Raw genomic sequence first — 22,281 nt, 5'->3', positions numbered from 1 at the left:
CACACTCTCCATCCTCAAATATTACTAGAATATGGGAGCAGCCAATGAAGTTGATTGGCAACAGGTTCGGGACTGAGTGTGAACTAAAGACCTACACTGACTCCCAGTACGTTTCCAAGCACAATTCAAAGTGTTGGTGCTGACCTCCCTAAATGGCCTCGATCCAGTATACCTGCAGCCTCCACCCCCATCGTTCTGCCTGGACACTGAGGTCCAGCGCCGAGGGCCTTCTGGCAGTTCCCTCGCTGTGAGAAGCCAAGTTACAGGGAACCAGGCAGAGGGGAAGCCAAGTTACAGGGAACCAGGCAGAGGGCCTTTTTGGTAGTGGCGCCCACCCTGTGGAACGTCCTCCCACCAGATGTTAAAGAGAAAAACAACTACCAGGCTTTTAGAAGACATCTGAAGGCAGCCCTGTTTAGGGAAGCTTTTAATGTTTAATAGACTGTTGTATTTTAATATTCTGTTGGAAGCCGCCCAGAGTGGCTGGGGAAACCCAGCCAGATGGGCGGGGTATAAATAATAAATCATCATCATCATCATTATTATTAATGCTTCTTCACAAAGTGAACTTAGTAACTTATGGAATCCAAAGTTGTGGTGATATCTGAGCTGACTTTAAAAAAAGGATTGTGCAAATCCACAGTGGAAGATATGTTTATCAATGGTTAACTCATTATAGCTAAATGCCACCTGCATATTCAGAAGCATTGTCTTATGGAAGTGATTCTGAGAATTGTTTTCATATATGCATGATATTGATTGAAGGAAGAGGTATAACCCCCAGAAGTTCTGGGATTTATAGTTATTGTGTATGACAGCAGATTGTTCCTTCCTTGCTTACGTAGGCCATAGGGCAACTGGTAGTTGCAGCAGACTTCTCTTTGAGAGGGAAGGAGGGAGCAAGCTGCCAGCAACCAGATCTTCCTTTCATTGGGAAGAGTTTGCATGTACGCATGTACAACTTATCAACAGACATTGGTCTTCTGGCCAGTGTGCCTGTGGCCAGCTTGCCTTTTCTCTTGCTTCTTTAATAATGCATATTTATTAAAACTTTTCAAACACTGTGAGAAATGCAGCACAACTCCAAAATGAATTACTTGAAATAGCGATAATTTTAAATACTTAGATAACCAAATACTATAAAAGAACAGGCAACTAATATAACACTTTTCATCCTAAAAGAAATTCGTTTTCATCTGGAGCTGTCGTTCTGATGCATTAACCAATTACTGCTAAATATCAATGATGCATTCATTAAAAATTCCACTTAAACAGCAGGATATTTGTCTTCTCAATACCTGACATTCTTCGTTCCGATAAGTATCAAAAATATTTGAAAAGAATGTAATATATAATGAAAATAATTCACAACACTTGAAAATGCAACAGAGTTAAGCAATTTATAATAACAGGCTCCAAAATCAAGTTGTTACAATTATTTGAACAGCACCTTCTGCAATAGATCGCTCTTTCCATCTGGAAAATATTACCTGAATTCTTTTTAAATAAAAATACCTAGTGATGCTTTTTTTATGAGGAGGTTGTGGCTTACAATACTTTTGAAAAGGGGAGTGTTGGTGTCAATTGTATAGAAACCTTACTGTCAGGAAACTGTACCCTTAAAACAAATTATGTACAAAGAAAAATATTCATCTGATGTAAAAATAAAACACCCAGACACAAACTTCTGAAGCATAACATATGCAAATTAAAACACAAAATCACAAGAATACTCTTGTTCTAGGACAAAATTAAAATGAGCTGTTGTCACAGTAGCGCACGTGGATTGCGTTTCACCTCTAAGGTAGTTTAGGGATATGAGACAACCTCCTGGAAGAAAACAAAGACTCCTTCCTTCCTTCTGTTTTGATGTAACCTGTGCATGAATGTGTATCTAGGAGAGGACCAAAGCTTCATGGTAAAGCATAGATTTGAATGTAAAAGGGTTGAAGTTGAATCCCTGGCATTTTCAGGCAGGACCAGGAAACAAACTATACTGAGCTACACATAGATGTACTAGTGTCTGCTTTGTTATAAAGCAGCTTCTTATGTTTCTGCTTTTTCTCAGGGGCTTAGGCAAGACCTCCATAGGAGGGGTTAGCTCCTCCCTAATCCCTCCCATCATGTGTCCTGATTGGTCATTGTGGTCCTACGTTAGGTCCAATCAGCACAATAAAGGAAGTTGTGATCATTTGTTCACTGAATTTTCATTTGCTCCCCCCTTCCACCACAGATCTTAAAACATGGTACGTTCCCATGGGGTCCTGTTCCTCCTTCTTTTGTTTGACCTTCTTTTTCCTAGGTAAGGGCAGTAATGAGTTTTGCTGTGAGTGTTACTAGCCTTAATTACATTGAAGGTCCTTTAGGACAGCGAATCAGTGTTATTGTTGTTTTAAAGAATATTCATGGTAAAACAAGGTCAAGAACCTCCAATCTAGGTAATAAACTGTAGATAAAAAGCAAAGACTTTTATTTGACATAATCATGGAATTCAATGAAGTGACATCCTCGGAGGTCTTCCTGGCCCCACACCACACAGACAAGCGAGCAATTTGAAATTATTTGAGCCTCTTGATTTAAGAAGCGTAGGTTTTCAGCCAAAGAGATCCACCTTGGGTGCTGCTTTCAAAGCCAGTATTCCTCTTGACTGCGATTGTTAAAAAGTGGGGCCACAGTTGCATTCATTGTTCAGTGAGCTTGTCCACATAGTTAAACCCACCGACAGCAATGAATGTTAATTGTGACCTTTTGTGTTTGTGAAACCCTGCAAGGGAAGATAGGCTCCCTCATCTCTTCCCCTCCCCCACCGAGAAACCCAAATCTTGTGCGCTGGTTTTGTGGCTGTCTTCAGCGAAAGGTCTGCACGCATGAAGCAAAGAGGAGGATGGTTAGCTGGAGGGTACAATCAACGGTCGATGGTTTTCACTTTAATCCCAAACTCACCGACAGCGTTGAATGTTCACTGAAGCAACCACAAGAAGCAGAACTCCACAGACTTCACAGTATCCACCCGCAAATGTCTGAAAGTAGGGGAGGAAGGGAGAGAAATTTTAAGAAAATACAATGATTCCAGTTCCATAGAAAACTCAGTTTTAATTTGGTGGTCCCACAACACTTGACCATTGGCCCATCCCATTAAATTGTTCTGTCAAATAATTCTCAGCAAATAATTCCTGTGAGCCATTTAATGTAATTTCAGGGACTGCGGGTACAGGAATAGTGGGCGATACAGCCCTCAAATCCTGGGAGAAAGGCTAACATCAGATCAAAACGTCCCCCTGGTTTATCTTTTCTTCAAAACAAAACAAAACTGGGAAGGAAATTGTGCAGAATAGTAATAGCTTTAGTCCATTGTTCAGATCCAAAAATGCCTAGCATTTATATAGCACTTTGCTGTTCTAAGAGCATAGCATACATGATCTAATAGACCCTTACAACAGCAGTATAAGGCAGGTCATTATTATTTTTCCCAAGTTAGAGAACTGAGCTTGCCTCAGGCTACTGAATGAGTTCAGGACAGAGACAGAGATTTGGAGTGAGGACATCCCTGTGCACAACTCAGTCTCTCAGCTTCCGAGTTCCCAGCTGTGTTATCTCTCCCCCCCTTCCCCAGACTCCTATCCTGGTGTTTCAGGCAATTTATTGCATCGTTTGCGCCCCCAAACTTAACAATAAATCTTTAAATATCCCATATAAAATAGACAGCACAATTTCAATGTTAAACATTAAATATATATCAATATTAATTTGAGATACACATGGCACCAACTGCCTCAGTTCAGACTTGTCCCTGATCACAAAAAAACCCCAGCCATAATAGAAAGCATCTTATAACATCTTTCAGTAAATCTCCAGGCTTGGTCTGAGGTGAGTTTCTAAGTGAAGGAATTCCATAACTGTGGGAAACATAATTGAATACTTTCTACCTTCTTGTCCCTGCCTTCATACGTCCCTGTTTCCTCCATTGTGTTGATATTTGGATTGTAAGCGCATTAAGGGTGTAAACCTGTCCTCTCATGTTGTTGTTGTTGTTGTTGTTGTTGTTGTTGTTAAGAACTATTTATATGAGGGGACTGTCTTACTAATCATACTTGGTTGTTGTATGCAAGGATAGGGTGATGAAGATTAGCTTCTCAAGTAGTTTTCGATCACAATGGGCCATGGGAGAAGAGGAGCAGCCCAATCCCACACCTGGCTATTTAAGAGTAAGTCCTGTAGAGTTTATTGGGACTTCCTCCCAAGCAAGCAGGCCTAGGTTTTGACCAACGTTTCCTACAAATGTTGGGAAGCTTAAGCAAGAGCTGTTTTTAATGCATCAGGGCATTATTTCCATTTTGGACTTTCTGACTTAGTTCGCATTTATTTTTAATTTATAAAGTGATTTATGTGCTGTCCTTTGGGGCATAGCCCACCCAAGGCAGCCTGCAACTTTATAAAAATAATGCCGTATAAAAACTAACAATGGCGGTGGTATTAATAGTTTTCTGAAAAACAAAGGCCAGTTAAAACAAATAACCACCACCAGTATAAGCTGAAGCCCAAATAGCTTCAACAATAACATTCTTAATAAAATAATGCATGCTACTACACACAAAAAAGTGATTCAAGCAGCAAAGGAACTGCTTCTAGTATGTCCTTCCCAGACTGCTACATTGGATTATTGCTTTTAATTCTATTTCTAAGCCAAAACTTTAGTAGACATCTCGGCCTCACTAGAAGAATAAAACAAATGTAGACTGCTCAACACAGACCAGGTTCAAATACTCAGCCATTAAGTCACTGGTGCCAGTGTTTCTCACCCTAACCTACATCACACGATTGTTATGAGAATCAAATGGGTTAGGGGGCTATTGTAAATTAACCACAAGTGTCATGTGAACAGTTCAGTCATCTGACTCCACTCATTGAGCTGGGGTGGTATAGTTGGCGTGGGAAATGCTGCTGAAAATTGCCTTCTTGTTGAAGCCATCTCTAGCCCTGCTGCAATGTGTAGGATTGTTACCAGAGATAATTCTTTGCTGTTCTGAGTAGATTAAGAAATACCTTTCCTCGTCAAAATAAAATAAAACTGTGCTGGTAGCTTTTCCTCTTTCTGGTTGCTTGAGACTTCTGAGTAGTTTCAGCTCAGCCAGACTTATTCAGTATTCACATCACTGCAAGTCTTTTGTGCCTTATAGCCTTTTCAATGCATCTGCATGTGTTCACCATTGTCCCAATAAAGAGAGCAGACTTCATAGTTTGGGACCAGTCATGTTTAACGTCTTCCAATTATTCCCTTCCTTTCTGTATTTATTTTTCAGTTGCTGTCTTCTTCCTGTGACTCTATTCCTCCCCACCACCTAATTCTGTATCTTACTTCCTTGGTATCAAACAGGCAAATGTGTCCCTTAGTTATGTCGGTTCCATTTCATTCAGTCTTCAGACAATAGAGCTGGCTGCTTCACATTTCCATTTTGCCTCCCCAATAAAGTACTGGAAAGCTCAGTACTACCATTCATTCTCCTGTTATTTCTCACCTTGAGTGCAATTCGAAAATCCCTATTCTCTCCTAAACTTTCAGGTCTGTGGTCTGCCTTTCACATTACACACTGGGTAACAATGACTTCTCCCCCTGCCTCTTCCATCATCTGGTTTCCATCTTCTTCTTTTTAAAGAAACCCTGTGGATTGGCCATGTGTGCCTTTGCTGGTCTGCACTACAAATGCCAGATTTATTTTATGTTCATTTCATATCTCCGGGCTTCTGAGAACATTCAGATTGGCTGAAACTTTTTTTTGTTTTTTGTTCTTTATTTAAGGTTAGTAGGTCATAAATAAACCAAAACATTTTTCCTTGCTCTGAGCAATATGGTCATAAGCGTACATGAAATATCACTTCTAAAAAAGAAGGAACCTAACATGACTTGACAGGAGTACATGAGGAAGTAGTTCATTGTGTTGCTTTAAAGGCCATGGGGATTTCGGCTGTGGAAGTTGTCTGTCTTAGGAATAGATTAGATATCTTGTCTGATGACCTGTACTTAATTTAAGTGGCTGCTTTTGCCAGCTCTTCCAGAGGGCGAATATGTGAAATAGAGCATCTCATCTTCCGTCTTCAATCCTTTGCATCGTCTTTGATGGCTTGACCTAAATTGAAAATATGGGTGCTGTGTTGCAGAGAACATTTGCTTTACTGCTAGGCCAAGCGACATCTTTTAAATGGTTAATTAAAATGAAACAATGTTGTTCATTCATTCATCTATCTATCTGGAGGCCAAGAAGAACTTAAGGCCATTAATTTACTCAAAAATATGTTTTGTGTTTACTTTAATAAGCAGATCCTATGCATATTATATATAATGAAAACCTTTCTCCAACGAATTGGGGTGGGGTGCTGTCAACCTTGGGTGTACTTTTCACTGTAGAACTGACACAAAAGTAGACCTATAACATAATCCTTTATATGCTACTGGCACTCTCACAGTAGTAAACATTATGCTTCCCGATTTCAGTCATTTCCCCCCTCCCCAAGTAGATAAAAAGCACCTGAGACATAATAAGTCCATCAATCAAATCCTGGGTTCGGGGTCTTTCTTTTGTCCCAAGTGGTATGATATGTTGGGGTAAAAAAAATCCAACTGGCATAAAATATATCCAGAAAATCCCAATTGATTCTTGTGTTTTGGGTTCCCTTTTTTTGCCCCAGATGGTGAAATGTCTTAGGCAAAAGAATGTTCCACATGGCTTTTCAAACAAAAACTGATCTAGAGAAGTAAAATTAAGTGTCCTTCTTCTGAAACAACACATTGCTTTTTTGTGTGGGGGGGCATATTTGCCACCCCAATAGGTATGGGAATTTGCCTTGGGAGAGTAAAATTGTCTGCCAAACCATCTAGGTAGGTTTATTTGTTCCTGTAGAAGAAATCAAATAAAACAGGACACTGATGACACCATAATTTCCAGAAATCAGGAGAGATTTTTTCTGGCTCCTTTGCTTATCATGAAAAGTACCAGGTACATTAATGCATAGCACTGTTTACATAAAAATAATTGGCATGACTCAGGCAACGTTAAGCACTATCAAGCCTTGCTGATTTCAAGGGCAATGACATGCATGTAATTGAATCACTCAAGTTGAAATAAATTAGACGTAAAGGTGGTTAGCAATGGCTGCACTGGGCCTACCGTTTTGGAGAGCTCTAATAGTTTCTCTGGCTATAAAGAAATAATCATGAAGGATTTGCTCTATCAAGAGTTAATTGCGGTGATTGTTGACATCAATGACTTTCACAGTGAAGCTGATTCCCAGAGGACACTACCAATTAGCACTGTTATCTCTGACACTATTGGGTTTCCACATGCAGACTTTGCTTCGTAACTGAACATGATAGCTTCTGCAGAGAAGGAAACTATTTCATTATTACTTCTGTAAGTTTGGGATGCTTCAAACCCCGTCTTTTTTCTTTGCTTTCTCACCTCTATGTATTCACTTGTAGAAAGATTAATAAGTTATGTTAACAGAGCGCTGGACCACACATTGTTCTTGCCATGGGAATGCTACCCAAAATAGGATAGCTGTGACAAGTTCTCCCCTTCCCCGCTCCGCTGCCTGTTTATACGCAATTACTCACTTATGATGGTTACACCCCATGTGAAATCTCAGCACCACATTCCTGTTGGCTGCTAGAAGGATGGAGAATATACTGGGTGATAGCTGTACTCCACACAGTAAAAACTTGCAAATGTAACTGTGAAAGGTTTAGCCAGCATCCCTGAGGCAAGAGTAATTTAAGCGTAGCTCTTAAGTTACAATTCCACAAAACCCAAACTTGGCTCAAGTGGCAAATTCAGAGCACATTACAGCTGCCCACGAGGTAATGTGAGTGTTGAGCTTCCTTCGTTGCATGGCTAGATGAATAGTTTTTGGTCGACCGGCTGACTGCATTTGCATTCCACCTTTCTTCCAAGGTGCTCAAGGTGGCAAACATGGTTCACCCACTCCATTGAATTCTCATAGGAACCGTCTGAGGTAGGGTAGGCTGAGAGACAAAGTCTGGGCCAAGGTCACCCAGTGATCAGCCTGGAACTTTTCTGCTAATGGTGACTAGACTAAAGCAGACCATCAAAGCTAATGATGTTCACTTGCTCAGCATGATGCATTCAACACTAGTGTACAATTTAGTAGTTCCATTTCACTAAATGCCCATCCTTCACGAATTTGTCTACTCCTTCATAAAAGGCATCTCAGCTAGTGGCCATAATAACTTGTGGTAATGAATTTTGTATGTTAATTAAATGTTGTTTGAATAACTGCTTCATTTTGTCCGTGCTGAACTTTGTGCCAATCCATTACATTTGGTGACACTAACTACTACTATTAGAAAGGCAGGAGATTTTTCCTCCGTCCAAAATTCTGTCATACTCTAGTATGACTATGAAATAAATCTCAGACCAGAGCTATGCTGGTGAAGAGGCTGGGTATTTAAAACAGGAGAATTATTTATCAAAGCTGGGATCATCAGGCAGAGTAAGTAGGATTATCTTCATCCCAATTGTTTCCCATGCAAGTGAATGGCTGCCACATGGCTGAAATATGTTCTCCAACAGTTTGCGTGGGAGCAAAAAAATAAAATCAGCAGAAAATTTCTAAGAACTATCACATCAAAAACTCATCTGTACCAACACCAGTCACCAACATGGTTAACAAACAGTGTCAATTAAGCTTATTACAAGTATTGGGAAATGGGCAAGAAGCTTCCTTTAGAAAATGCAAGTCTTGCCTGAGATTAAGGGTCTCATGCTCAACCGACTGAACTAAAGAACTGGGCCAAAGCATACCTCAGAGGGGAGGATTCAGGGACACCCCACCCCGGCAAAGGAATTAATCAGATAATTTATCAGAATATTATTTTCCAAGAAATTTCAACTCAACCCTAAAATTAATTTCCATCCATATGTTTGTGGCAGTTATTCACAGTACTTAAACTGACTATTGGAAATGCAGTGCTTTCAGGTTTTAGAGTCGGTGGTTTGGTGGTTTCTTCCTACACTTTAATATAAATATGCTATTAAACTTAATCATTTTGTGGCTGAGGGAAAGCAATAACAAAGTATAACTTCATAAATGCAACTGCCCATGCTGTGCTTCAAACAGCCGATTTGCACAAGAAACAGCACCCAAAGCAACTGTCTGCTGCACATCAACGATGGAAGTTAATTTGCAACCAGCAGAAGTATTGGGATTTGGCTCAAATGTAGTATTCTGCCTGCTGATGACAAATTGGCATAGAATCAATTCTAATTTATAACAGCTTTGCTGATATTTATTGCATTGGTTTTATATTATTCATTTCAAAGTGCTTGGTTTCTTAATTATTATTAATTTATTTACAATTTCAGTTTGTGGTTAAATTAGTGTTTTTAATTAGTAGGCAATGTTAGTCGATCTTCATGGTTCCTTTTTTTCTGATGTAAGGGGACAAAGTTAAACTGACAAAAGCACTGAGGTTCAATCTTAACGATCAAGTCCGAAAGGTTATGACAGAGTTGAGGGTACAGATGGACAAATATGCCATTTTCAATTTCTCCCGTTTTCTCATTTTGCCAACCTTAAGTACAGTTCACTGCATTAGCTTGTGATTTTCTTTAAAGCCCTCATGAAAATCATCAGCATTTTAGTACACTTTTCTCCTAATATGTACACTTTTGCATGCTGTTTTGCCTGATATGCACATTTTGGAAAACAATTTCCCCTGATATAATGCACTTTATATGTTATCTTCACTAACACATGTATTTTATGTATCACTTTCTCCTCTAATATAACATTTTTTCCAGCATTGTGTTGTTCAAGAACTGCACCACAAAATTCAGAAAGTGTAAATTTCAAACAAGTAGCTGCTCTTTGGTCGGCATATTGTTTCGGGAAATGAGAACTGAACCAAATTTACTCCCCACCTAGCTGAGGGACATCAAAGTTCCCATCAGGTTGCAATTAGTGGCAAATCGTGCCATTTATCATCTTGACTGCATTACAAAATTCTATAGAGATGTCATACGTCTCAAACAACGGACACAGAAATGGCACTTTATGTGGCCGGTCTTGGGGGGGGGGGAAGTCCAATTCAAAGAACAAGGTGTGGACAGGATAAGCAACTACAATGCTATGTATTACAAGAATAAACTAATTCCAATTATTCCTGATTTGCTGCACAGTCTCAAAGATGGTATGTGCTCTTGGTATCTGTGATATTGGGGAAACAATCTCAAACGTGCGTGTGAACAGGAAGCCCAGCATCTAGCAGAAACTGAAAAAATAGTGTGTTGTGATGCTTGTCCAAAACTCCTTTAGTGATCCATTTATACTAGCCTCTTCTAAGCAGGTGTGTTCCAAATATAATTGAAAGTCAACTTTCATCATTCCTGACCTTTGGTGATGGTGGTCGGGGCTGATGGGAGTTTCAGTTGCAGCACAAAACACCAGCAAGTTGGGGAAAGCTGATTTATACCAGACTGTGGAAATACACTGTATTCACAGCCCTCATAGAGATGGCTTTGTAAGGCATGAGTAGTATTATAGAATATGCTTCTTGGTGTTCAGCATTCATCATTTTGCAGTGCCTATGATTCAACTGTGCGATGCAGAGAAAGCACAGCAGCGTTGCACCTGAAGTTGCATCAATAGAGGCAAGTGGTGGTTTATCTAACAATGAAAACTTGTACCAAAATAAGAAACCACAAACCGATTGATATAATGAGCACTCACACTTTACGTTGTGGGTGCCCTTTGCGGGATTGCGCATGGTGCTACAGTTCCCAGGGAGCTTACTGGCAAACAGGGGCTGGCTTGCCTCTCAGTGTTAATTTTTGGAGGTTCATGACCAGCCTCAGTAACCAAGTTTCTTGTTGGGAGGTGGGGCCAGCCCCATTTATAAATAGGGGGTGGAGCCGACAATAGCCAGGCAGTCGGCTCTGGAGATTCCTCCTCCCTACCCTCCCTTTGTTTAATGTTTCTTGTTTGCAGGTTAACTTTTTCTTCCTGTTTAGCAGGCGCTGCTACAGTCTTTGACTGGTTGCTGTTGAAGGACCAGGAAGAAATTTTCCTGCATTGGCAGCTTTTGTCTTCCCTGTAGCAATTCGTCACAACTTTGTCGGTTATGGCCTTGGGTGGAATCCTTCAGTCTTTTCTTCCCCATATTGGGGGGGGGGCATGAAGTGGTGACTCACCGCCCAGCAGCGGTGATTCCAGGGTCCCCCTCTTAAAGGGGTTATATATATATGGGTGTCACTGGCCATACACTGAAAGGTCATCAGTGAACTACCTTGGCTGCCTGCTATACTTACGTTTTGCAGAGCACCCCCATATCCCATTTACCCTGTTGAGCCCCAGCAGTCATTGCCAAGTCATGGAAAGAATATGCAATTACCAGTAATTTGTCACATAAAGACAGCAGAGATCACCACCTATTTTAGTATTTGGAGAACTCAGGTTTAGGCTGATGGTAAAGTGTCTTTGTTTTTCAAACACGGATAACACTTGCCCTGATGTTAATGCAGTAGCTATTGATGGTCCTGGATAGATAAGTGTACTCAACGCTGGGACTGCTCTTAAGTGTCACGGGTATGCTGAACTGGTTTTCTAGTCATGCATACTAGTCAACCGATGTTGCATGGAATGTGATGCGAGTATGAGACACCTCTGTCCATCAACTGCTATGGATTTTGAAAACAAGACTGAATCGTTCAAAGTTCTTGTAGAGATTATCTCAAGGCGTATCTACAAAATAATCTTGATTAGCCAGCAATTTCCACCATCCATCATTTTGACATTAGTACTGTCACCCCATACAACCATGAAGAAATGCAATCAAGAATAATGTTCCTCATGTAAGATGCTGCTTTCACTGATAACTGCTTGAGAAAACAGATCAGGACTCTTGAATCTTACACTGAAGCCCTTGCCATTTTATTCTTTTTGCAGATTTCTGTTAAGCTGTGGCTTTGGTCTGGCAAAGCACTTTACACACAGAGATGTTTGTGATATTGCTATGAAACTTGTTGAGAAGATAACCAAGGCATTGATTCTCTTTCATGAATCCATAGCTTGAGACGCCACGTCATCATTTGCAGGAAGCAGGACCTCACAGCATGGGACATGTAGTCAGTCTTCAGGATTTCAGACACACTCATATTTTCAGTGTTGAAACTCATGGAGTTCAATACATGTTTTTAGGTAGGATTGAAAGGTACTTTGCACTGATGTACAACTGTGGTGAATATGTATCACTGAATGAAGAGATGCAAGTGCTGCTTTTCACATGGTAGTTCCATCAAATGTTGTTGTTGTTGTTTAGTCGTGTCCGACTCTTCGTGACCCCATGGACCAGAGCACGCCAGGCACTCCTGTCTTCCACTGCCTCCCGCAGCTTAGTCAAACTCATGCCGGTAGCTTCGAGAACACTATCCAACCATCTCGTCCTCTGTCGTCCCCTTCTCCTTGTGCCCTTCATCTTTCCTAACATCAGGGTCTTTTCCAGGGAGTCTTCTCTTCTCATGAGGTGGCCAAAGTATTGGAGCCTCAGCTTCAGGATTTGTCCTTCCAGTGAGCACTCAGGGCTGATTTCCTTCAGAATGGATAGGTTTGATCTTCTTGCAGTCCATGGGACTCTCAAGAGTCTCCTCCAGCACCATAATTCAAAAGCATCAATTCTTCTGCGATCAGCCTTCTTTATGGTCCAGCTCTCACTTCCATACATCACTACTGGGAAAACCATGGCTTTAACTATACGGACCTTTGTTGGCAAGGTGATGTCTCTGCTTTTTAAGATGCTGAGTTCCATCAAATACATTCAATCAATAAAAGAAATGTTACAATAACATATCATGCATTGCCGTCTCCTAGGCTATTCATGTATGGACATAGTTATCAACTTTTCCCTTTTCTTGCGAGGAATCCTATTTGGAATAAGGGAATGTCCCTTAAAGAAAGGGAAACGTTGACAGCTATGTGTATGGGGGTGAAGAAGTGGTTACTTGCAACCTCTGTCAGCACAGGGGTTATAATTGGAGCAACGGGATGGAAACCACATTGGATTACTCTTTCACAGGTTTAGGATTTTTGCTATGAAGTGATTACTGTGGATGTAAAACAGACAGTTCTGGAAAATGTCCGCGTCAGAAGAATGAATTGCAATGAAGACATCTGTGGTCATGTACATGTCAATGTCACTGATGAAATTTTGGTATGCAATGCACTCATGCGAATACACCCTCAAAGCATAAAGCACCAAAAGAACATATGTTATTATTCTACATCTTATTACATCTGAAAGGCTGGTATTACATTGGAATAACTTCATTTATAAATTTTACATGTTTTTAGATGCTCCTAATGTCTTTATATTATTATAAAATGTATTGTTTTGCTAGTTTGTTGTTTGCCCTGGGGCTCTTTTGGGAATATTGTGTGTGTGTGTGTGTATAGCATTTTTGCAGTTTCCATCACTGAAGCAGCCATTTTGGAAAAAGTCCACTGCTGCCCAGCAAGGCTGAAACTGGGTTGCTCCTAAATATTATTTTGATCAGTTTGGAAACCATTAATTTGAACTATTTTTGTTTGTTTGTTTGTTTGTTTCTATTACAATGTGTAAGACTCTACCAATTGCTGTGAATCACAGGTGAGGAGAGTGATGTTGAGCTCATGTCCTGCTTCTGTACTTCCCATGGGCATCTGGTTGAGAGAGATGCTGGACTTGGAAGGGCCATTGACTTGATCCAGCAGTGCTTTTCTTATGTTTATATTCTCGCACACAAAACCCCCCAACAACATTAACATCTGCACTACTACAACTGGTTTCAAAATTTCCATTCACTCAGTTACACATCTCTTTTTCAAGAATGGTGTCTATTCTGTTCTACATATCAGATTGGTTTGTCGTTGGTTGCTGCGTTCAGTTTTCAAAAACGCCGATGAAAAATCCAGGTATTTGCAAGGTTTTGACAAAGGGAATGGCCACAGGCAAACGTAGGAATAGGTAGAGAAGTAAAAGAGAATGGAAAGTGTTTTGCAAGCCCATTTGTTTTTCATTCAGCTGACATCAGTCTACACCAACCTCACCTTTAGTGGCAGGTAGAGACGTACCTCACATTTTCCTTATTTAATATTTGCCGTTTTTCCTGGTTTCAACTTCATGCTGTCTTGAAGATTCTCTTGCACTGCACGTTCATCATATTGCTGCAATCTGAGAAAATAAATGCAACTTGTTATATCAGCAACCAAAGGACCAAATTATTACACCTGCCATTTCCTAATTTGCAAACAGTGCAGGATTTTGCAAATAAAATCTTTTGTAAGAAATTTTGTTATCCGAATGTAATATGTAATATTTTGCAGGGAAGAGCATAGGTAGGAAGATGGTGCATTTCAATATGAAATACCACTTTATCACACGGGGTAGATTCCATGACCCCAGTACATTTCCAAGCACAATTCAAAGTGTTGGTGTTGACCTTTAAAGCCCTAAACGGCCTCAGCCCTGTAGATCTGAAGGAACTTCTCTACCCCCATCGTCCAGCCTGGACACTGAGGTTCAGCTCCAAGGGCCTTCTGGCAGTTCCCCCTTGTGAGAAACAAAGCTACAGGGAAGCAGAGGGCCTTCTCGATAGTGGCATCCACCCTATGGAATGCCTTCCCATTAGATGTTAAGGAGATAAATAACAATTTGACTTTTATAAGGCATCTGAAGGCAGCCCTGTACAGGGAAGTTTTGAATAGTTAATGTTTTATTGTGCTTTTAATATTTTATTGGGAGCTGTCCAGAATGGCTTATTATTATTATTATTAGTAGTAGTAGTAGTAGTTGTTGTTGTTTTATTGTTAAGCAATAAATAAAATGTGTAGAAGAGCAGTGCAAATTAGTCACATTAACTCTTTATGTTGTTACCACCATTAATTTTTTTAAAAAAAATCTGAATTCTGAAGGAAGCTGGCAGTTGTGCACCAGATGTGAAAGTGCTTGACATGAATATGCACTGATCAAGTAGGATCAGCAAATCAGTATGCATGTTCATCGTTTCCTACTGCCGGGGAGCCTATTATTGACCCAAAAGATTATTCTGGTGGCACTTGAAGTACGTTTACTTGCTCTCTGAAAATGGAGTGCACTGTTGAAATAAAGCTCTCCAACTAATAATGCATGTGTGCACGGCAATCCTACAGAGATGGGATGCTGGTGATCCATGCTAATTTCAGAACAAGCGCATGCATGGGGGCTACTGCTAACCGACCTGCCTGAGGAAGTGCAAAGATTGCAAACAGAACAACATTATCCACAGAGATTTCACTGGGTCTGGCTGATCTAATCTTGCTTCCCGGAGAAATTTTCTCTAACGAGCAACTCCAAATGGACAGTACAGTATATAAATAATGATTATCCTCTTATCTCTTCTAGGTCACAAGCTCCAATGCATGCACAGAAGTTTATTGGTTGCAACATTTTTCAAGTTAATTTCAGCAGAGTGTGCTACACAGACATGCGAGAGCTTAATTCATTAAACAATATACGTATTCTGCCTTTTATCCCAGGGTAGGATATGGAGCATAAATAATAAAACACACAACAGTAAAATAATAAAATAAACTGTTTAAAAAGCAAACAGATGTGTCTAAAAACAACAGAGAATGGCCTTAATATTGACAATCCCACAATCTCTACATTGTGATCTGCCGCTTTACTTCAGTTTGTGCCAAGAGGACACACATTTGGGTTTACAAAAAGTTAAAGCACCAACGTCAAACCAAAAAGTAATGGGTTACTTAAAACATACTTTCTCCTCACTTCTGGACTGCAAGATCTCCACTGTTTTGCTAATGGAACAATCTCTTATTTCTAGAAGAGAGGTACCTAGTTTGGTTTTTATAAATCGTAATGCCTTCATCTGTTCTGTAAATCAACCACACAGGAGTGCAACTGCTTTCCTCATTATTATCCCTGAAGCAAATATTCTCATCCTGACTTCATGTTTAGGTTCGGATGATTTAACAAATATCTTGGCAATCCCATTTTCTAGACAGTGGGAACTGGAATCAGATTCTGGGAAAGAGTGAGTAGGCGAAGACACAGGAGCAACCTAGCAGAAATAATACTGTAGAAAACAGGATGGAAACGTGAAAATCAGCACACAACAAACTTAAGGCATCACACAGTGTCCTGTGTGCAGTTTCCCATGCACATTAATTTCCTTTTGTGAGGATTTTCTTTTTTCATTCTTTGGTTAACAGTTGTCCTGATTTGGCTTGGAAAGACACGTTTTCTTTTTTTCATTGTGTGTGGGAGAGAATATACAGAGACCTCCTTTTTAAGTTGAGACGAGACTGCCGTACCTCAAATTTCCTGGATGAGTTTGCACAAGACTGTTAAATGGATTTCCAAAGTCTGTTTTCTCCTTCTATGCAGTCATGGCCAGGATAAACTTGGCCTTATTTAGTGCAATAAGAAATATATCTATACATGTGTGTATAGATACAAGATGCAATTTCCCCTTTCCAATAGCAAAACAAAGCATTTGCAAATCAGCTTAGTGGGGACATTTCCCTGGGTTAAAAAAACCTGCTCGAGGAGCAGAGACTACATATTACTGATCATCTGTTCAGGAGGAGCCCTCTTCTCCCTCTTTCCTTCCCCCTGAACAGATGATTGGTAGTACAGAACACAATCTAATGCAACTTCTTCATCAGGCTTTCTTTCCCACCCTCCACCCCCAAGGGAAATGCATGCACTCATCTTCCTATCAAATCAGAACAAATGGCAGCATCAAGGAAGTTCAAAATATGACTATTGCAATTCTATCATGCAAAAGAAACATATGATGCAGCTTTGAAGATGTGTGGAGAATTATTGCTATTTCAGCTAAATCTGTTGACCTGTCAAATGTTCAGCAAATAGCTATTATATGAGTTAATGTTTATATTCAGCTTGCATTCTTTTGATGAAGAAGTTTATGTTTGGGCAGAATTGGTTTTTGGCTGGAGACATTCTCAGGGCTGCACCATTATTGCCTTCAATAAGCAGGAAGTGACCTCAGCACAGCAGCCTTTTAGAGATTCTGTTAAGGAAACTGCTAGCTGAACTCAACCCAATGCATGCAAAACAAACAACAACAGCAAAAGGGCTATGCACCACATCCCTAGAAACGGTACTGCTGTCAGGCAATTCAAGTTTGTTAGAGCCACCCCATTGTTTCACGGGGAAAGAGGGTGACATGAGTGGGCATGTTAGTAGCTCTCATCCTAAATGTTTTCTAATTCAGAGAGTGAAAAGAGAGACGCTAAGGAACCCTACAGCATTTTCTAATGACAGTGCTTTTTTCTGGAGGGACGCAGGGGTACGCATACCCCTAAAGATTTTGTGAATCTAAGTTTGGCCTCATTGAGTGGCAGTATTTCAATACGAGTAGGAAAATGAGAGTAGCCCTAAACATTTATTTATTTATTTTAGAAAAAAGGACTGGTAGAGGATGTAATACTCCTCCTGCTTATGTTGACATGAGAAACCCTATTGCAGGACACATTCTGCACATCGTGCCCAATTTCATCAACTGATGGCAGTGGGGCCAGCTTAGGATACACAGAATCCCCACACCCAGAATGCCCCATTGCAAGGCTTTCTGTAGGAAGAGCAAATAAACTGTATTGTACTTTGGAGGTGGTGGTGGGGGGACTTCCAAAAGATATGCAGCCTTATGCTTTTCAGTTCCCTCTTTAGCCTGCTGAAACCCTTGCTTTGTCAGGTTGTGCACAGGACTGCAGCCTCCCCACTCCCATCCTCCCAATTCTGTGGTTCGGCAACTGCATTCAGTTCTTGTACTCGGTTGAATGTTCTAATCTGAGCTCTGAGCTGCCTCCACCCCCATCGATACCTTCTTCAATGGAAAGTGTGGAAAGTGGTCACTGGACTATGGATCTCTGTTGAAAATAGAGAGGTGTTTTTTTTTATGGAGACTCAAACAGGATGGCACAGCTAGATGTTAGTTAACATTTGTTTTAAATTCATCTTAGTGCTACAGCACCATGTAAACTCGCTTCTTGCCTTTTTGCTGCCTTTTCCATTCATTTCCTCTGCAGACTTCTAAAATCTCAAGTCCATTGGCAAGTCTATTCCCAAAACTAATTTCTGAATGAAAGACTGAGTTCCAGAGCTACTGCAAATGTAGTGGTTCTGAGGTTTGTGCATGTCCGGGTGCACACCTGTTTGTAAACAGGTGCATCTTCAAAAGCCAGTGGAGAGCCAATACAGATTTAAAACTTTTAAAAAAGCTAGTTATTTGACCTGCAATCACCACCCACTGGTGCAAGGGAAAGGGCTGTGGCTCAGAGATAGAGCACATGCTTTGCTATACAAAAAGTTCAATGTCCCTACCAGTTTCCCCAAATATATTATTCTTCCATGATGATGGATTGGCTTGGATGTCTGAAATAATGTTTTAGTTTGGACCCAAAGATATTTGACAATAATACTTGTATTTTTCTTTTTAAACTCTAATAAAACTACATGGTCAGAAAACACAAGCTTCTGATTGTAACTGAAAAGGATAATTAAAGAGAAATGTAATGAAGAAACAGGAATCAGGTGCGCACATGTACACGTTTTGTGTGCAATTCCCCAGCCCAAACAGAACATAGGAATCTGCATTATGTGGAGCCAGGGCACTGTTCCACCATCTACCTGGGTGGCAGCAAATCTCCATGGTTGTTGGTTGCTCCATGGTCAGGCGTGAGACATACCCAGCCCTACCAGGAGATGCCTGGGATTGAGTCTGGGACCTTCTGTGCACAAATCAGTTGCTCTACCACTGAACAAGAGCCCTTCCCCAGCCAGAGCTGCGCATACATAGCCTCAATCAGACTGATGGAATTTAGGATGGGGAGATGGAGGCTGACTTACTCGCCCTCCTGTCCCCTGCCAAACAACTGATTAGTGCTGTTGCTGAGTATCTGGCTGGAACAACCTGTATCCAGCCTTTGTCGCTGGGCACGCATGGAGCTGAAACAGGGCCAGGGCGAGCAAGGCATTTCCCACAGCATGTTTCTTGCCCAAGGACTGGATATATAATACCTAATGAACCAGGAACTAAAAAGCACTGTCTGGAAAGTATTACAGTAAAAGCAGTGAGATACATCACATGGGTATGTCTAATGGGTTTCTGTTGAAAGTTAGCTCTTTCCATAACCCTGCTGATTTACTGCTGTTCTCTAAGACTACACTGGAAGGTGAAAAAAGCCTATCTAAGCATTTCCAAGCACATGGGAAAATTACTGTAGGGTGGTTTTGGGTTTTTTTTTTACCTAGGCAACTAATTAGCCCCGAAAGCTACTTAGTGCTGCTTTGGACAAAAGAAACATCCCCAGCATTTTCATTTATGTTTTGGAAAATGACCTGAGGGTGTATCAGAAAGCGCAAATGCCTTTCCTGCTGTTGTCTTAGCATATTCCTTGTTTTGTTTTTGTTTTAATTTTAAAATGTGATATTTACCAGTGGTAGGCTTTCTATACTGACTGGGTATCGTGGAAAAAGAAGGTTCTGTGTCCTCCTAATGGAATAATACCAACTAGCACTTCCTGAAGTCTTGAAGTTTCCAGATTTGGTAGACCAGGGGATGCTGCTGGGCTGTTGGCTCTTATCACCCAGGACCATCGGCAACGCTGACTGGGGCTGATGGGAGTTGGAGTCCGGCAACACCTGGAGTCCACAGCTAGGTTCACTACCCCTGCTGTAGTAGAAGGCACTGCACCTGTCCTTAGGTGATTGTGCTATGCAGGCAAGGTGATTTTCTCCTCCTGTTAGTGGTTCTGCCTTTGTATTGCGACAATGTGGAATCTCTCCTCCCCATGAATGGGAATCCTGTCTCATCACCCTCCATTGCCTCATCAGTAGGGATGGGGGAGAAATTTGGTTCACCTGACATCTAAAGGCAAGCCTATCAAATTCACATGCCTGGGAACAATGTACCGTATTTTTCGCCCCATAGGGCGCACCGGTCCATAGGGCGCACCTAGTTTTTTTGGGGGGAAATAAAGAAAAAAAATTATTTCCCCCCCCCCAGGCGCGGGGCTGGGGCGGGGGAAGCCCGAGCTTCCCCCGACCCCAGCTCCCAGAACAGGCAGCTCTCTGCAAGCCTAGGGAGCCCGGCGCGAAGTCTCGCCGGGCTCCCAAGGGTTGCGGAAAGCTGCCCGAAGCCCGCTGCGCTCCCCAGGTTTCGGGCTGCAGGCTGCTGTCCGCAAGCCTTGGGAGCCCGCGGGAGTTCCCAAGGCTTGCGGAGAGCTTCCTGAAGCCTGGAGAGCGAGAGGGGTCGGTGCGCACCGACCCCTCTCGCTCACCAGGCTTCAGCGAATGCCTGCATTCGCCCCATAGGTCGCACACACATTTCCCCTTCATTTTTGGAGGGGGAAAAGTGCGTCCTATAGGGCGAAAAATACGGTATATATAGTTGTCTCTTTCCATTAAAACAAATAGCCCTTGGTAGCATGGTTAAGCCTAATGGAGACTTGAGCCACAAACTCTCACTGCTGCTAGTTAAGTGTGGGTCAGGGAAAGAATCAGCACTGGCAACCAGCTCTTATGGCTGGGAACACAAATGAACTCATGCTAAGCTGTGTCTGATCTCTGGAGATGCCTGGGCTTGACTTGCCATGGGCTCGGGGAGAGGCAAAAGTCTGTATTTCAAGTCCTACCCATTCCAGCTGGAGACTCGGACATCAGCCCTCCTCTCCTCGCAATTATTTTCTTCCCCTGCCACTGCTCTTGCTGTCATAATATGGCTGCAGAGCTTCTCATTAGGCACTTTTAGCAATTACATTGAGCCTGATTGGCTATGTGCAGCCAGTGATGTGACTGTGTTTTTTTAGCGTCAGACTGAATCCTTTATGGTTCTATGAGATTATTAGAACAGTATGTCTGGAAGCTATATGTATTCGGATATGCTATTTGGCCGAGTTCTGGTTATGAAATAATCTTTCTCTTGGCAAAGGAAAATGCCGGTGATCTTCTGCTGTACTGAAACACTTTGTTGAGGGGAATTATGGACCCTGATTGCCAACAGATGTAATCTTGTCAAACTAGGACAGGGAGAAAAATATGCCTCAAGGTGAAAAACCTGTCTGTAGAGAGATGTCAAAGCTGTCACCTGTCCATCCAAACCTTTCTTAGCACCTCTGTCTTTGAGAAATGAAGCAAGCTCCTTTCAACTGGGCATGTTGCCATTGCAACAGATGGTTACAAGTATAGGCAGCCAAGAGACCATGCTTGTGTTTGTAGCACAAACTGGAGAGGGGAACATCTTAATATGACAGCTAGTGAGAAAAAAGGAAGCATAGTGGATGGAAAGATTTTGAGTTCTGTTTAATTGGATTTTTTTAATTCTGAGGAAGTACATTTGCATAAACTTGGAAGGTATTTTTTGTCTTGCTCTTTAGGAAAGATGGGAGTAAATATGGAACAGAATCTAAATTGAGGCTGCAGTCCTATGCCAACTTACCTGAGAGTAAGCACCATTGAGTGGCACTTATGTCTGAGTAGACATGGTTAGAATTGTGCTGCCATGCTTCAAATATTGCTCAGCAACTTTGGACAGGTCACATACCTATATTTTTAAAAAATCACTGTCCAGCCAGAGGAAAATGAACATTAAATAACAATTATCCTGAGAGTGTAGACATCTGTATAGTGTAGTAAGTTTACCGTGATCACGAGAGAGTGATATTTTATTGGCAAATAACTCTTTAGTCAAGTCTCATGCATGTTTACTGAGAAGTAAGCATTGCTTTACTCAGTGGCGTTTACTCTCTCTGTTTCTTGACTTGAAATGGAACAATAACTCATTTTAGTGTGAGTGTGTGTGTGTGTGTGTATATATATATATGAACTTTCCCTCAAAGAATTTTACTAGTCTTATCCGAACTCATTTTGGCTTCAAAATCCCTTTGTTCTTCACCCGAGTATGTATTTCCAAGTTTGCTTTTAGGCCATTTGGTGAGCAGGCCAAAATTCCTACTCAGCCCTGAAGCAACTGGTTAATTTTATCCTAAATCTGAGTGAGGGTGGGGTGGGCTTAAAGAATAGAGTCCCTTCAAGTTTTGCCTCTGCATGTATGAATGCAGCAGCACGCATCCATCTGCTAGCACGATGTACATTGCCTGCTTCTCCTGACCTGGGTGCAACATTGCTTTTGCCTTGAACCCTTATGGTCTGTTGGCAAATGAATTAACCATTGCAATGATACTGCTTATTTTAGAAAAACAAAACATGTA

At 41.2% G+C, this 22,281-nt stretch overlaps 1 long non-coding RNA gene across 1 annotated transcript in view; it reads right to left on the bottom strand.

Moving 5' to 3' along the window:
- Positions 1–1,381: 1,381 nt before the first annotated feature.
- The window catches only part of LOC308479836, a 99,432-nt gene continuing 78,532 nt past the window's right edge, over positions 1,382–22,281 (bottom strand). The window contains exons 3-4 of the long non-coding RNA XR_013987840.1: positions 14,119–14,218; positions 1,382–3,020 (exon numbers count right to left, since the gene is read on the bottom strand). This is a non-coding gene — a long non-coding RNA (uncharacterized lncRNA). The remainder of the gene's footprint in view (positions 3,021–14,118; positions 14,219–22,281) is intronic.

This window comes from Podarcis pityusensis (assembly GCF_964106645.2).
Source record: "Podarcis pityusensis genome assembly, chromosome: 6".
Classification (NCBI taxonomy): domain Eukaryota; kingdom Metazoa; phylum Chordata; class Lepidosauria; order Squamata; family Lacertidae; genus Podarcis; species Podarcis pityusensis.
Note: the sequence above shows the minus strand (reverse complement) of the source record. Positions and strands in the feature narration are given on the sequence as shown.